Source organism: Zalophus californianus, chromosome 7, assembly GCF_009762305.2.
Source record: "Zalophus californianus isolate mZalCal1 chromosome 7, mZalCal1.pri.v2, whole genome shotgun sequence".
Taxonomy (NCBI): Eukaryota; Metazoa; Chordata; class Mammalia; order Carnivora; family Otariidae; genus Zalophus; species Zalophus californianus.
This window is the reverse complement of record NC_045601.1, coordinates 125,049,531-125,066,263: the sequence shown is the minus strand read 5'-3', so window position 1 is coordinate 125,066,263 and position 16,733 is coordinate 125,049,531. Positions and strand designations below refer to the sequence as shown.

The 16,733-nt window shown below is 40.0% G+C and overlaps 1 protein-coding gene across 12 annotated transcripts in view; it reads right to left on the bottom strand.

Annotated features, from left to right (window-relative positions):
- Window positions 1-16,733, bottom strand: part of FARS2 (phenylalanyl-tRNA synthetase 2, mitochondrial) — a 537,883-nt gene that overhangs the window by 420,504 nt on the left and 100,646 nt on the right. For 2 of the 12 annotated variants that reach the window (XM_035728490.1, XM_035728488.1), the window contains one exon: window positions 9,448-9,637. The exons of 9 other annotated variants lie outside the window; for them this stretch is intronic. The gene's annotated coding sequence lies outside the window, so the exon portion shown is untranslated. The remainder of the gene's footprint in view (window positions 1-9,447; window positions 9,638-16,733) is intronic. One more of the 12 variants, XM_035728491.1, reaches the window with a different exon arrangement.

The following is a 16,733-nucleotide window of genomic DNA, read 5'->3' as shown; positions in this document are numbered from 1 at the left end:
CCTGCTTTCAAAGAAGGTGGTGAGAAGCAGAGTGACCTTCTTACTTGTGTCATTTTTTCAAATTCCTTCAGCTTAAGATTTTTAATATGCCAAGGTGCCATATTTTGAGGTAAGCTTATCCTGAACCCCATCATATTCGTGCAGTCAATCAAGCATCCAGCATATTTGCATTAATGCATCATATATCCCAGCTACAAAGGCAAGTACTGGGAATATAAAGCTGAATAAATGATGGTCCTCTACTCAAACACAGTCTGGAATTTAACACAATAGAGTGAAATAAGTATGGCCCTGAAGCTCTCTGAAGCTACAATATCCTCCCTGGGTAGTATCCCACCACCTAGACACATCTGAATCCCAAATATTTATATCCAAACTTGTCTTCACTTTCTGTATGTTCAGAAACTAGCAGTGAATTTGGTAAAAAGTAGGAACCTACTAAATGAGTAAATGACTGTCAAATATAACAAGGGCTAAAAGACAACCCAGCTCTCTAGAGGAATTAGATTTCAAGGGGATTTTTAAAATTAAACTTTTAATTTTGAGATAATTATAGATTTACAAACAGTTATAATAAATACTATAGAAAGAACCCATGGACTCTTTGCCCAATTTCCCCCAATGATAACATTTGGCAAAACTACAGCACCAAGATCACAACCAGGATACTGACACCGATACGTTCAAAACACAGAACATTCCAACCTCAAGCTGCCCTTTGACAAGCCATGCTCATCTCTCCCCCAACGAGATCCGTCACCCATGGTAACCAGTAAGTCTGTGCTCCACTCCCGTAATTTTAGAATTTCAAGAATACATACAATATGGGACCCCTTAGGATTGCATATTTTCTTTTTTTTTTAAGATTTTATTTATTTGACAGAGAAAGAGAGAGAAAAAGAGAGAGCATGAGCACAAGCAGGGAAAGCAGCAGGCAAAGGGAGAGGGAGAAGCAGGCTCCCCACTGAGCAGGGAGCCCGATGCGGGGCTCGATCCCAGGACCCTGGGATCATGACCTGAGTCGAAGGAAGACACTTAACTGAGCCACCCAGGCACCCCAGGACTGCATATTTTCTTTCAGCTTAATTCTCTAGAGAGTCATCCAGGTTGCTGTATCAAGACTTTGTTCCATTTTATTGCTAACTAGTACCCATGTGTGAGATCATAGAATGAATATTCATTCTATGGTCATATATAGTCTCTGCCCCTGGCTTCCGGCAAAGAGCTCCTAAAACTCTCATAAATTCCTAAGTGATAAGAAGAGTAGGAGCATCTCTTGTTCTAATATTTGGTCTTTGGCCCCATTCCTGACACAGGGCTTCTAAAATCCTTGTACATTCCTACATGGTAAGAGCACTAGGAGCAACTTTTGTTCTAATGAGGCAACCCTGGGTGAACTCCTAGATGGAGGCCGGTCATCAGAAAGACCAAGTCCTGAGTAGAAGCTTGGAATATTCAGCCCTACCCCCAATGCCCAAGGAGGGGAGAGGGCCTAGAAATGGAATTAATAATTGATCATGCCTATGCAAAGAAGCCTCCGTAAAATCCTAATAATGCAAGGTTCAGAGAACTTCCAGGTTGAACACACCCACACTAGGAGGGTATTGCACCCCAACTGCACAGAGATAGAAGCAACTGCACTCAGGAAGGACCACACCTTGTGTATCTCTTCATCTAGCTCTTCATCTATACCCTTTATCATATCCTTTAATAAACTGGTAAACATAAATGTTCCCCTGAGTTTTGTGAGTTCTATTCTCCAGCAAATTAATAAAAACTGAGGAGGGGTTGAAGGAACCTCTAACTTATAGGCAGGTGCTCAGAAGCACAGATGACACTTGCAAAGGGCATCCGAAGTGTTTGTGTGTGTTATGAGACTGAGCCCTTAACCTGTGGGATCTGACATTATCTCTAGGTAGAGAGTGATAGAATTGGTTAAATTGTGGGACACCTAGCTGATGTCTGAGAATTGCTTATTGATGCATCTCCAAATATTCAGTGACCCAAAGCGTCAGAAGTGAAGCATTCTCCGTAAAGGTAAAAAAGACAGACACACAGGAGGACATACGCCATAGGGGAGAACTGGGCTTTTCCCTACACAGGAAGGTGGAAAACAGAGTGTTTCTGCTTTATACCATAGTATGACTGTCCTACATTTTAACAAGTCACCCTTTGAAGGATATCTGGGTTGTTTCTGTGTTTTGGCTATTATAAAGGGGAAAAAATGCTGCTATGAACATTCATGTACAGATTTTTATGTAAACACATGTTTTCATGTCTCTGGGATAAATGCCCAAGGGTGTAATTGCTGGGTCACATGGGAGTTGTGGGTTTAGTTTTATAAGAAACTGCCAAACTGTTTTCCAGAGTTGTTGTACATTTTACTTCCTACCAACAATGTATGAGTGATGCCGGTTCTCTACACGCTCACCAACCATTTGGAGTTGTTACATTCCTTTTTATTTTTGCCATTCTGATTGGTATGTAGTGATATCGCATTGTGGTTTAAATTTGCATTTCCCTAACGGGTAATGATGATGAACATCTTTTTTGTATGCTTATTTGCCATCTGTAAATCTTCTTAAGTAAAATGTCCATTTTCTAATTGTACTATTTTTTTGTTTCTGTTTGATTGTTGAATTCTGAAGTTCTGTATAAGCTGAATGCTGGTCCTTTACCAAACATGTAGCTTGAAAATATTTTCTCCCAGCCTTGAAATTTATATTTTCATTCTCTTAACAGGGTCTTTAGCAAAGTAAAAATCCAATTTTGATGAGATCCAATTCATCGATTTTTTTTCTCTTATGAATCATGGTTTGAGTGTCAAGTCTTGGAATTACTTGTCAAGCCCTAGAACCCCATGTTTTTTCTAAAAGAATTATACTTTTGCATTTTACAGTTAAGTTCATGACCCATTTTGAGTTCATTTTTATATAAGGTGTGAGGATTAAGCCACGGTTTGTTGTGCCAGTGGATGTCCAATTGCTCCAGCACCATTTTGTGAAAAGGTTATCCTTCTTCAGTTTTTGTTTTTGTTTTTTTTTAAGATTTTATCTATTTATTTTGACAGAGAGAGAGAGAGAGACAGTGAGAGTGGGAACACAAGCAGGGCAAGTGGGAAAGGGAGAAGCAGGTTTCCCGCTGAGCAGAGAGCCCAACGTGGGGCTCGATCCCAGGACCCTGGGATCATGACCTGAACCGAAGGCAGATGCTTAACGACTGAGCCACCCAGGCACCCCTCCTTCTTCCATTAAATTGCTTTTTTCTAGATTCTCTATTCTGTGTCTATCCCTCCACCAATACCATATGCCTTACTCTACTAGCTATAGTAAAGTTTTAAAAATAGGTTTTAAAAATAGGTAGAGAGATCCCACTGACCTTATTCTTTTTCAGGATGATTTTTAACTATTCTAGGACCTGTGTCTTTTCCTATAAATTTTAGAAGAAGCTTATATATAAAAAATCTTGCTGGTTTCAAAGAGTACACTAAAAGGGCACCGGGGTGGCTCAGTAGGTTAAGTGTCTGCCTTTGGCTCAGGTCATGATCCCAGGGTCCTGGGATCGAGCCCCACGTCAGGCTCCCTGAGCAGCGGGAGCCTGCTTCTCCCTCTCCCTCTGTCTCTCCCCCTCCTGGTGCTCTCTCTCTCTCTCTCTCATGCTCCTTCTCTCTCTCAAATGGATAAATAAAGTCTTAAAAAAAAAATTTATTGGTTTAAAACAAACAAAGAGTACAGTAGAGAAGGGAATGGGGGTGTCGCTTTACAAAGAAGAAGGCTGACAAACACCACCTCAGCCAGATGATTAAGGACAACATTGACAGTGATAAGTTACACTGATAGTATGAACCCATGATATGATGTGATGAAAATGGCCACTACCATTGTGGTTGTTCTCCCAAAAAACCACATCATCCTAGTCTAATCATGAGGAAAACATCACACAAATCCCAACTGAGAAACATTCTAAAAGTATCCCACAGATACTCCTTGAAACTGTCAAGGTCATCAAAATCAAGGAAAGTTTAACAAACTGTCCAGCTCAAGACAAAGATGACTACATATAATGTCATACCCTGGATGGGATTCTGGAACAGAAAGAGGATATTATGTAAAAAATAAGGAAATCTGAATAAAGTAGGGATTTTAGTTTATAACAATGTATCAATACTGGTTCATTAATTGTACCAAATGTAGCATACTAATGTAAAGCGTTAACAAGAGGGAAAACCAGGTATGGGATACATGGAAATTCTTTACCTTCCCAATTTTTCTGTAAATCTAAAACTGTTCTAAAATAAAACCTTTTATATACATTTCTAAGAAGAGAAGTGTTCAAAGATTAAAATTTAGTAGGATTAATAATTTTTACTGCTTCATCAAGGAGGTCTTTAAGTGAAAACAAAAAAAGCTTTGCTGGGGAGTTTTCATAATAATTGCATTGAACAACTGAGGGAGAACTGACATCGTCACTATTTTGAGTCTTCCAATCTGTGAACACAGTATGTCTCTGCATTTATTTAGATCTCTGACTTCTTTCAACAGCATTTTATAATCTTCAGCATATAGATCCAAGACAGGTTTCATTAAATATATTCCTAAGTATTTCATTTTCTGAAGAGTGACTATAATTAGTTTTGTGTTTGTAATTTTAGTTCCCACATGTTCTTTGCCAGTGTATTGAAATGTGATGGATTTTTATTTGTTGGTATTATATGCTGTGACTTTGCAGAAATCATTTAGTTTTAGGAGGGTGTTGTTTTATTTTGCTCTGTTTTTGGCAGATTCTTTGGGATAGTCCTCAGACAGTCACATCATCTGTAAATAGGGATAGTTTTGTTTCTTCTTTTCCAATCTGAATGCCTTTGACTTCTTGTTCTTGCCTTACTGCAGTTGCTAGAACTTCCAATACAACGTTGAATAGAGTGTTAAGAGAAGACATCCTTGCCTTGTTCCCAGACTGAGAGAGAAACCATTCAGTCTTTTAGCATTAAATAGGATGTTAACTGGAGAATTTTTATAAGTGTCCTTTATCAAGTTGAGAAAGTTCCCCTTTATTCCTAGTCTGCTGAGTTTTTATCTTGAATGAGTCCTGGATTTTGTCCATTGCTTTTTCTATATCAATTGATATGGCCACATGATTTTCTTTAGTCTGTTGATATGGTGGATTACAATGACTGGCTTTCAAATACTCAAGGTGAATTTTAAGGGATAAATAAGACTTCACCAGACATAAATATAAAAGTGTTTGTGTTTATTTGCTTAGTATGTATTTGTCCTTCCTAGACTACCAGCTGCACAGTGGCCTGGATTATTTATATTTTGTTCAACAGTATATACCCAATACTAAGCCTAGCAACCAGCACATTATAAACACTCAATAAATATTTATGGAAGAGAGTGAGAAAGAATAGAATGCGCAAGTACACAGCCATGAGTGTATATACATTAGAAGAATAACCAGTCAGCCAGGGTACCGGAAGCCAGAGATTATGCTGGGGAGTGGCAAAAAGGCAGAGCCACTACCTTGGAGCATATACATAAATTAATTCAAGATACATCAAAGACCTAAAACATAAAAACTAATTAACTAAACGTGAAAGACAATGTATGAGGGTGCCTAGGTGGCTCAGTCAGTTAAGCGGCTGCCTTCGGCTCAGGTCATGATCCTAGGGTCCTGGGATCGAGTCCCACATTGGGCTCCCTGCTCAGTAGGGGGTCTGCTTCTCTCTCCCCCTGCTCTTGTGCTCTCAATCTCTCCCTCTCCCTCTCAAATAAATAAAATCTTAAAAAAAAAGAAGAAGAAGACAATGTATGAGACTATTTTAATAACTTGGAGTAGAACAAGGTTTCTTGGAAAATAGAAAGCAAGAATCATGAAAGAACGTATTGCTAAGATGAATTTTTTGAAAATTGGGGTGCCTGGGTGGCTCAGTCGGTTAAACATCTGCCTTCGGCTCAGGTCACGATCCCAGGGTCCTGGGATCGAGCCCTGCATCAGGCTCCCTGCTCGCGGGAAGCCTGCTTCTCCCTCTCCCACTGCCCCTGCTTGTGTTCCCTCTCTGTCAAATAAATAAATAAAATCTTTAAAAAAAAAATTAAAATTTTCTGTTCTTCAAAAGACATTTTTAAGAAAATGAATAGGGAAGCCAAAGACTGGGAGAAAATATTTGCAAAACATGAATATGGAAGCTGTAATATATAAAGAGTCCCTATAATTCAAGAGTAAAAAGACAAACAGTCCAGTTAAAAACAAATGAAGAATTTCAACACACTTCAAAGAAGATATATGAATGGCTGATAAGCACGTATAAAAGTGCCTGACATCAGTAGTCAGCAAGAAAATGCAAATAAAGCCTAATGAAATACCACTACTAGTTATTGCCACTAATATCACTAATTATTATTATACCAGTATAATAACTAAAATTTAAAAGACAGACAACACTGGGATGCCTGGGTGGCTCAGTCGTTAAGTGTCTGCCTTCGGCTCAGGTCATGATCCCAGGGTCCTGGGATCGAGTCCTGCATCAGGCTCCTTGCTCAGCAGGACTTGCTGCTCTGCCTGCCACTCCCCCGCTTGTGCTCTCTCTCTGACAAATAAATAAAAATTTAAATTTAAAAAAATAATTAATAATTAAAAATATTAAAAACACCACCAACTGTTGGAGAAGAGGAGCAACCAAAACTCGCATATATTTGTTAGGGATGGAGTAAAATGATACCCCCTCTTCAGAGCAATGTTTTATAGAATTAAACATACACCTATCCTATGACCCAACAATTCTAATCCGAGATATTTAACTAAGAGAAAATGTCTACAAAAAGACCTACATGAGAACATTCATTGTAACTTCACCGGTAACAGCTCCAAAACAGAAACAGCCCAGATGTTCATCAATACAAGAAAGGATAAACAAACAATGGTATCCTACAGTGGAGAACCATTACATACATACATACATATAACAATATGGATGAGTCTCAGAAACATGATGATGAGTAAGAGAAACCAGTCACCAAAGACTACCTTTATGTAAGGTAACATAACCTTCCTTTGGACAGTGGGAGTGGAAATTAATCTTCAAAGGGGGCATGAGGAGACTTCTTAGGGTAAATAATGTAAGTCATGTTTTGTATCTTGATAAGGGGCTCGAATTACACATGAACATACATTTAGCAGAACTCAATCTATGCATTTCACTGTACGTAAATTTTGCCTTCAGAAACTAGAATTATACTTTTATATGCATTTGGAGAAAGTCTGCAACTTACTTTGAAATTTATTTTCAAAAAAAGATGGACTGAATTGGTGGACAGAGGAACAGACAGATATGTGTGGTAAAATGAGCACAGTAACATGTTAATTAAAAGAATAATAATAAAGGAAACCAGGTGGTGGCTTTACAGAGGTTCATTGTAAAAGTTTTTGAATCCGGGACCCTGGGATCGAGCCCCGCAGCGGGCTCCCTGCTCAGTGGGAAGCCTGCCTCTCCCTCTCCCACTCCTTCCGCTTGTGTTCCCTCTCTTGCTATCTCTCTTGCTGTCAAATAAATAAATAAAATCTTTTAAAAAAAAAAAAGAAATTATACTGTATGCTTGAAAATTTTCATAACAAAATGAAAAAGTGGGCAAAAGTAAAAATGGGATTAGACCAAGCACACAGTGGTGCACTCAAGAGTATGCATCTCACCCTGTAATGTCTAGTTTTCGAAGCCTAGGGTTCTATGGAAGTGGCTCAGGGCATGAAAATTAGACAGGAGGACCCTGGCCCTCATCACACCACAGTGGCTCTACTTTTATATACTTGATAATCTGGAATTTCATGCAAATAGCTTTAGGGCTCCAACAATGCAAAGAAACACACACATGCACACACAGATGAAAAATCACTGCTGGAGGAGATGACAAGTTTCATCTAGACTAGTAGCATGGGCCTCCATGAGGAACAAAACACCCATGTTTTTCAGGAATGGCTGGGTAAAATATGAAAAGTGGTGCTTCATGTTTCCTCATGGAAATGGAATACTGAAAGACACTGAAGATCACTGGTTTACTATCTTGAGTTTCCAGATGAGAAACCTGGGTCAGCTAGGAAAGAGAATTCCAAGTGACAGGTCATCCCCAGAAGTCCATGTGAGGCAGACCGGGCCCAGGCTCGTGAGGTGCCACCAGGCCCCTGCTCCTTCTTCTGTAACTCCACATCCTGCCATGATCCCCAGCACCCCTGAGGAGTATTTAATGAGATTTTCTAGTTATATTGGTGACAAGGTATTTGAAAAATAAGGTCTGTGCTTCATAGGACAAAATGCTTCAAAAACAGAAAGTCCATTTTCTTCATAGCTGCCTGTGAAAGATTATAGGCCTATTTTCTGATTTTGGCATTTATTTGAAATTCAGATTCTATTGTATAACCTAATATGAGCTATGGAGATAATTAATATAAATGTGAATATCTCCGGGTGAAGTGGGAGAATGAAGGAAAAGGAACGTTTTTAAAGTTCAAGCCACTTTCCTGTGCCACTTTACAGCATTTAATTGCCTGCTATTCTCAAACACAAAATTCAAACACTAAACTGAAATTACTCTCCTCTCTAAATCTCCATTACCTGTTCTGCAGAAAGAGTGTGTGGACCTCTTTTATATATGTGTGTCTGAGAAGCTGTGGGTAAACTGCTATCTAATGGAGCTCTGGAGTTGATCTTTCTGTATGATCAAGATGCCTCTCAATTTAAGTTACCTGGGGGTGAGGTGATACCCCCGTCAAGCTACCAACTTTATAATCTAGGCAGCCTTGGGTCTTTCTGATATTTTTCAAAATATGAAAATAGCAGCTTGCCTTTAAGATTTTTTCACCCTTATGGCAGAATCAAAGACCACCATCTCTAAAAGCTACCTATCTTTTTACTAACATTTCTTATTAAAGGTCTGGTAGAAGAACAAATAATTAAAATAATAATAATGGCATTATTATTATTTGTTGAGTCACTAACTGGGCACTTCACATATATTATCTCATTCAGTCATCGTCACAAAATATCTTGTATTAAAGGAAAATGAGGCTCCAGTTAACACATACAAAAAAGGGTACTGGTAAGAATCAGAAGCCCAGCTCTAACTCCAAAGCCCACAGTTTTTCCACTGAGTTGGATAATGCGGATGAATCTTCAGTGGTCCTGATCAAGACCCCTCACTCGCAGCGCACTGGGTCTGGGGGGTTAAGCAGAATCTACTCTCTGGCGCCACGTGTCCTCTAACACAGAGGGAGGATTCAAGGAGGGGCACTTGCTCGCTCCTCCTATACGCTGCCTCCTCCCTAAACCACCGGCTCAACAGCCAATAGCTGGCCTCTCGGTGGAGCAGAACAGGGAGGCGGAGTGCATCTAGGACACCGTAGGTTGCGTGAGACATAAGGGGAAGGCCCAGGCGGCTGCCCTGCCCCGTTACCTACCTGAGGGCCCCCCTTCAAGTCAGCTGGCTCTGTTACAAGTCCCTGTGGCCCTCCTATAGCACTCACTGCGTCATCTACACGTCCCCTCTCCTGTGCAGCGATGACACCGGCCAGCAAATGCTCCCCGCCGAGAACCAGGTCCTTGCCACGACAGCCAGTCTCTCCACAGGCAGCAGCCACAGTGGCCTTTCTGAATCACGATTTCAGACACAGAGAAACAGGACTTGAAGGCCACTCGCCTTGAGGTCATCACATGAAAAAACACAATGGCTTCTGTGACGTTTGGTGAACTAAAATCTAGGCTGACATCCATGTCGGTGACCACATGCCCAGAATGGACCAGCAAGAGCTCGGAAAACGTGGCACAGAAGGGCAGAGAGCTTCTAGCAAAGGAGGCAGAGGGCGCTCCAGAACAGGGCAAGGCTCAGTCTCAGCCACCATCAGACCCACAGACCACTGCCACAGACACAGACCACTGCCACATTTTAGTTAATTACAGCTAATAAACTGTTTCTCTTCTTTTAAAGGGCCTGGGGAGGTAAATTTCATTTTGAAACCCTTAAGGGGTAACACTGATGCCACAGTCCTAAGAGGAGAGAAATGAGAGTCTGTAGGGTGCACAACTGAAGAGACAAAGGCCCAGCCCCTGGATAATCCCCTGCAGGGTCCTGGCACCACTCCCTGGTAGTCGGGCTCACCCCTTCCCTGTCAGGGAGACTGTCTCTCTGCCTGTTGACACCCCTGGGCATCCTACAGATCGTAAACATTAGCATATTTGTCATCTTTTTGTATGGTTCTTTCCACTTCTGTTTCCACTTCCCTATGTGGTCCTCTTTATTTTTATACTGTATCATAAATTCATATCCTTGTTATAAGCTGCCCTCAATTATTTTAGTTAAGAGAAAGGTAAAAAATTTAAAAAATTGTTTAAAAAGAGATAAAGTTAAAAAATAAATCATAATAATTCCCACTCTGTTCTCTGTGCCAGACTGAATAAAAAGAAAATAAATAAACTTGTTCAAGTTTGATCTAAATAAAAATACTCTGTTTCTGTGTAAGGATCTGAAAGTTTAAGTAAAATCACATTGATCACATTGGAGAGAATCTTAAAGACCATAAAGACCAACTTGGTCATCTTACAGAAGAGAAAACAGCCCCAGAAGACAATCAACAAGGATCACAATGTTATTTGTGGGCACACCACAACTTTACAGTGTGATGTCCATGCTATCAGTGCTTTCAAATGTTAAAAGGGGATAATATTCCAACCACCTCTCCTGAGCCACATATCAGCTGCTGGACACACACATCCCACTACTTCATCACAGTAAAGCACAGTTAACCAACAGTTCTAATTTGCCAAGCAACATTTATTTATACAATTATTTAAAAACTGTGTCACATTTACATATTCTCTGAAAATGAGCGGAAACGGAAAAATACAAGTGCTGATACTAATAGTACAGTTGAAATGAAGATGGACATAATGAAGGGTATAAAAGTGATGGCTCACCATCAGCCGGCCAGCTAGAAGATGTAAGCTGTTCAATTCAGTGGGCAAGGGTAATAGGGAAAAAGGTCAGATATCCCCAGCACCAAGACCACGTCTAAAGACAGTCCAAGCAAAATGAAGGTCAGTGATAGAACGTGTTAAAAAGAGGACAAAAATACTAAATGAAAACTAGCATCAGAATAACAGTCCAATAACTCAAAATGGGGGGGGGGGGGGCGGTTCATGGGCCTGTTTGCCAGGTATATACCTGACTACTACAAGAATCAGTGTAACTAGTACCTTGTTAAAAAGAAAAAAGGACAAGACAGCATCAAACTCAAGTCACTAGTTTCTGCTCTACCCCATACAAAACTACCACTGATAACTCCTTACTTCTAACAGTATTAACAGTTTATTTCACAGATTAAAGACAGGACCATTACTGACAGAAGCAAAATATGAGCTACAAAATTACTGCTTTGTAAAACTGTCAACATTTCAGTTTAACCTAAGTTTAATATTCTAGAAATATATGCACATTGCATAACAGTTGGACATAAAAATATACATTTATCTTTTGGTTCTTTGGGAATATAAATCCACATGTTTAACTTCTGTATACTGAAGTTTTAAAACCTTTTTCAGGAGTAAATTGTGAATGAAAGTGGATGGCAGCCTGTAGTGGCAGAGAGACTGGAGCTCACTCTCCTCGGCAGTGCATCTTTTATATTTCTTTTGGTAGGCTTCTCTCCTATGAGTAGACTGCACTGACTTTGTGACATCTACTCTGGCTACTCACAAGCTACTGGTAATTGCTCATGTTATTGGCGGAGAATTCCAAGATACATAGGATAGATATAGATGAAACACTGATCAGTTGGATGCTCCTCCACTCCATTCTAAATCCAAGAAAAAATGTGGTCAGACAACTCACATTTACTTTCAGCTACTTTTTTTTTTTAAAGATTTTATTTATTTATTTGAGAGAGAGAGTGAGAGAGAGCATGAGAGGGGAGACGGTCAGAGGAAGAAGCAGACTCCCTGCCAAGCAGGGAGCCCGATGCGGGACTCGATCCCAGGACTCCGGGATCATGACCTGAGCCAAAGGCAGTCACTTAACCAACTGAGCCACCCAGGCGCCCTTCCAGCTACTTTTTTAAAATAAAGTACATCCAAGGAAATCAGTACTGAATCATAAGCAAAAATTCATCGATTAGAGAAGTAAATAAACCAAACCACAAAAACGACTGCAACTCTTAACCGCATTTATAAGCTCCTCACTGCAAGACAGGAGGCAAAGAAGTGGGAAGATGGAATTGTTCCTCCAAGAAAAAACACTCAGGATTACCAGGATCTGCAAAGTAGCCAGAGAATGACTATCTAGATTTCCATTCATATGTAATGATTTGGTTAAATAAATAAAATAAAAACAATAACATCACAGAGAGTCATAATAAGACTAACAAGTAGAAGGTAAAAATAAAAAATTTCAGTGCCCTCTTCTTCGTCTTTTGGTGGCCTGGGAACTTAGACTTTTCTACTGTTTTCTTCTAATAAACTATTTAGGCCTTATTCACCTAGTCCTACAAATTGCTATATGTTCCATCTTTTAAGAAGCCCCTTTCTTGATCCCATCTTCCTCTCCAGCTACTACCCTATTAATCTCTACTCCTGCACCACAAAACATCTCCAAAGTGTTACATGTTGATGTCTCTAATTACTCTGCTCCATTTTCTCAGACTCAGCCCCATGAGGCATTTGACCACAACAATAGCTCCAGTCTAGATCATCAATAACCTCCACATTTAGTAATCCCAATGGCAGGTGCTCGGTGTCCATCTTTCTCGAACAATCATCAGCATTTGACAAAGTTGCTCCCTTCTTTTTCTTGAAACACATTCTTCTCTTAGCTCTCAGCTCAGCACCTGACTTCTCTTCTCTCACTAGCTCTTCCTTACTGGTCATGAGCTTATTCCTGCTCATCAACCACCTCTAAACACTGAAGTGCCCGGGGACTCAGTCCTCAAGCCACTCCTCTTGTACTACACTCACTCCCTAGGTGATCTGATCCATCTCACAATTTTAAATATCATCCATAAACTGAAACAGTCTGATTATATCCCTAACTAAAGCATCTTTCTCTACACTCCAAACCTACTAGCCTACTGCCTACTCAGCATCTCTACCTGGATTGTCTAGTAGTCATTTCAAACCTATTACATCGTCACTAAGCTCTTGATTTTACATTGCCCCCTCCAATGTGCTCTTACCCACTTCATCCTTCTAGTGGATCAAGTCAGAAACCTTGGAATCATCTGTGATTTCTCTGTTACTAATGCTTCAAAATGAATCCATAAGCAACTTTTTTCTTAGCTCTACCTTTAAAACATATGTTGATTTAGGGGCGCCTGGTAAGCATCTGACTCGGTTTCAGCTCAGGTCATGATCTCAGAGTCCTGAGATCGAGCCCCGCATCAGACTCCACACTCAGCACAGAGTCTGCCTGAGATTCTTTCCCCTTCACTCTCCCCCTACCCTCTGTTCCTCTACCTGCTCACGTGCTCTCTCTAAAATAAATAAATGGGGGTGCCTGGGTGGCTCAATCGTTAAGCGTCTGCCTTCGGCTCAGGTCATGATCCTAGGGTCCTGGGATCAAGCCCCGCATCGGGCTCCCTACTCAGTGGGAAGCCTGCTTCTCCCTCTCCCTCTGCCCCTGCTTGTGTTCCCTCTCTCGCTGTGTCTCTCTCTGTCAAATAAATAAATAAAATCTTTTTAAAAAATAAAATAAAATAGGGCGCCTGGGTGGCTCAGTTAGTTAAGCGACTGCCTTCGGCTCAGGTCATGATCCTGGAGTCCCGGGATCGAGTTCTGCATTGGGCTCCCTGCTCAGCAGGGAGTCTGCTTCTCCCTCTGACCCTCTTCCCCTCTCATGCTCTCTATCTCTCATTCTCTCTCTCTCTCAAATAAATAAATAAAATCTTTTTTAAAAAATAAAATAAATAAATGAAATCTTTAAAACACATGTTGATTCCAACTTTTTTTTTTACCTATCTCCACTGTTACCACCCCAGTCTAAGCCACCAATAGCTCTCACTTGATATTTTACAATTGATTCCTAACTGGGCTCCCTGTTTCCATCCTTACTCCCCTCTAGCCTACTTTTCACACAGTTGCAAGAGTGATCCTTTAAAAACTTAGCATATCCTCAGCTCCAAAATCTCTGCCCAACATAAGATGACCCCCAATGACCCACATCCTTGTATAATCCTTTTCCCTTGACTATGAGCAGGATTTACAAATATGAAGGCTATCAGTTCCATGATTATGTTATGTTATATGGCAAAGGTGAAAGGATTTTACAGATTCAGTTATGGTCCCTAAATCAGTTGACTGTGAGTTCATCAAAAGGGTGATTATCCTGAATGGGTCCAACCCAACCAAGGGAGACTTTTCAAAAAGGGCTTTGAGTCTTCCCTGGGCACAGAGACTGGAAGCAGCAAAGATTTTCCTACTGGCCTTAAAATATCAAAGAGCTACAATGTGAATTATCTACAAAGGGAGCTATGTGGGAGGGTACCATGGGAGGCCTCTAGAAGCTAAGGGCCTCTATACAACAGTTGCAAAGAACTGAATTCTGCCAACAACCATATGAGTTTGGGTGAAGACTCCACATTCCAGATGAAAATGTAGCCCAATAACACCTTAATTTCAGTCTTGAAAGACTGTGAAGAAAAAACCCACCTGAGCTGTGGCTAGATTTCTCACCTCCAGAAACTGAGACAATAAATGGGTATTGAATTAAGCCACTAAGTTTGTGTTAAGTATTATGTACCAAGAGAGTGTATATTCAATAAACACTGTTGAGCAAATGGTTTCTCATTCATTTAGATGCTCTGAATCATAAAAGCTACATAAATCAAGCTTCTCAATACAACTGAAATTTCTGATTGTCTGACTAGACGCTATTTTATCATCAATTCACAGGGTTTGATATCCTAAAAAATTAGACAGTGGAAAGGAGGCACATCATTTCAATCAAATAGTATATGATAGTAAAAATCAAATTCCAGAAGAAAATAAAAAAGAATCAGGGGCTCCTTCATTTTCTTTTTCTATTGTATTCTTAGTGCTCTAAATAAACAATTGCATCACAAATGCTCTAAGCATTGATTTAAAAAAGGAAACAGAAAAATAACAGCATAGAGAATTTTGCGAGTCTGAAGATGTGATGTGATGCTAAGTAATAGGGGAAAACTTCCCTGATGTATTTTTAGAATTTTTTAAATAGACTGCCTTTGTTCAAATAATTCTTTTACTTTAGAGTATCTAAAATATAATTCTGGGTAGGGGCGCCTGGGTGGCTCAGATGGTTAAAATATAATTCTGGGTAGAAGTTACATGTTTGAAGACAAAAATAAAATCCACCAAAAAATAAAAATGATTTTTTAGATGTCAGTGTAGAAGATACTCAAGGCAGGAATATGAAAATAAAAAGTGACGCCATCACAATCCCATTAGGGCTGTGGGAATACCACACTAGCAGACAGCCAAACTCCACCCACCATCTCCCTGGAAAATTCTCACAGCCTCCCTTAAAACTTCTCTTATGGGACATACAATCTGTATGCATGACCAGACAGCAGGCAAATGAAATTGGGATGTGCACATAGGAAATTCACTCCATAAAAGCATTTCTCCCTCCATTTTGTCTCCTCTTTTCCTCTTCAGCTGCCATGCAGATAGCTCTTCCTCCTCCGATGTCCAATTAATTTAGAGCCTCGGCAGCCTCTAGACAAGGACAGAAGATGGCACAGCCTTGACTCAAAAGGACAGGCAGCTTCCGGGAAATGACCCCAATGCACACCACAAGACAGGCTTCAGGCAGCCACCCCCAAGACCCACTTCCATCTGTCCTTTAAGGAAATGGTACTTCTGGTTATCTAGTAATTTTTAATGTTAGGAAATATATGCGAAAAGTGAATTTTTAAAATGCTAAATTCCTGGCTTTGATTTTTAAGGAAAAGACTTTCAAATTAAATGGATTCATTTATTTACATAGCAGTCATGAGGATCAGAGGAGAAAAGTGAGAATTCCTGTAAAGCATTCGGAGACCTTAGGAATAAAACACACACACACACACACACACACACACACACACACACACACACACACACACACACACACACACTGGTAGTAGGATTAACTTTTACCCAAAGCAGACCTTAATGAGAATTTGCTCCTTGATCTAATAAAAAACACACACACACACACACACACACACACACACACACACACACACACACACACACACACACACACACACACACACACTGGTAGTAGGATTAACTTTTACCCAAAGCAGACCTTAATGAGAATTTGCTCCTTGATCTAATAAAAAATAATCAATGAGTTTGGAATATTTCTAGGATACACACAGTCATCCTGGGACACATGCCACCACCCCAAATCAAACAAAACCTTTCTCTGGACATTTGATAGAAGCAAGGTCATATGTAAAGACATCTAGGTGACTGACTAGTTTGATCAGGGCAAGATAATTTATCACAGAGTGAGGCCTCATTAATAAATAGCAACACAGACTCAACATCGACCCCAGCTTATTGTGATGATTAAATGTGAAAGGCACAGAGAAGGAGCTCATTAAGTATTTAGTGGTTATTAATATTATTATTAATCTAATTAACCATGATTAAAAATATATTATAGTTATCTTTGATTGAGCTGGTTAGGAACATTTTATAGGCAAAATTAAGTGACTTGTTACCGAGATGA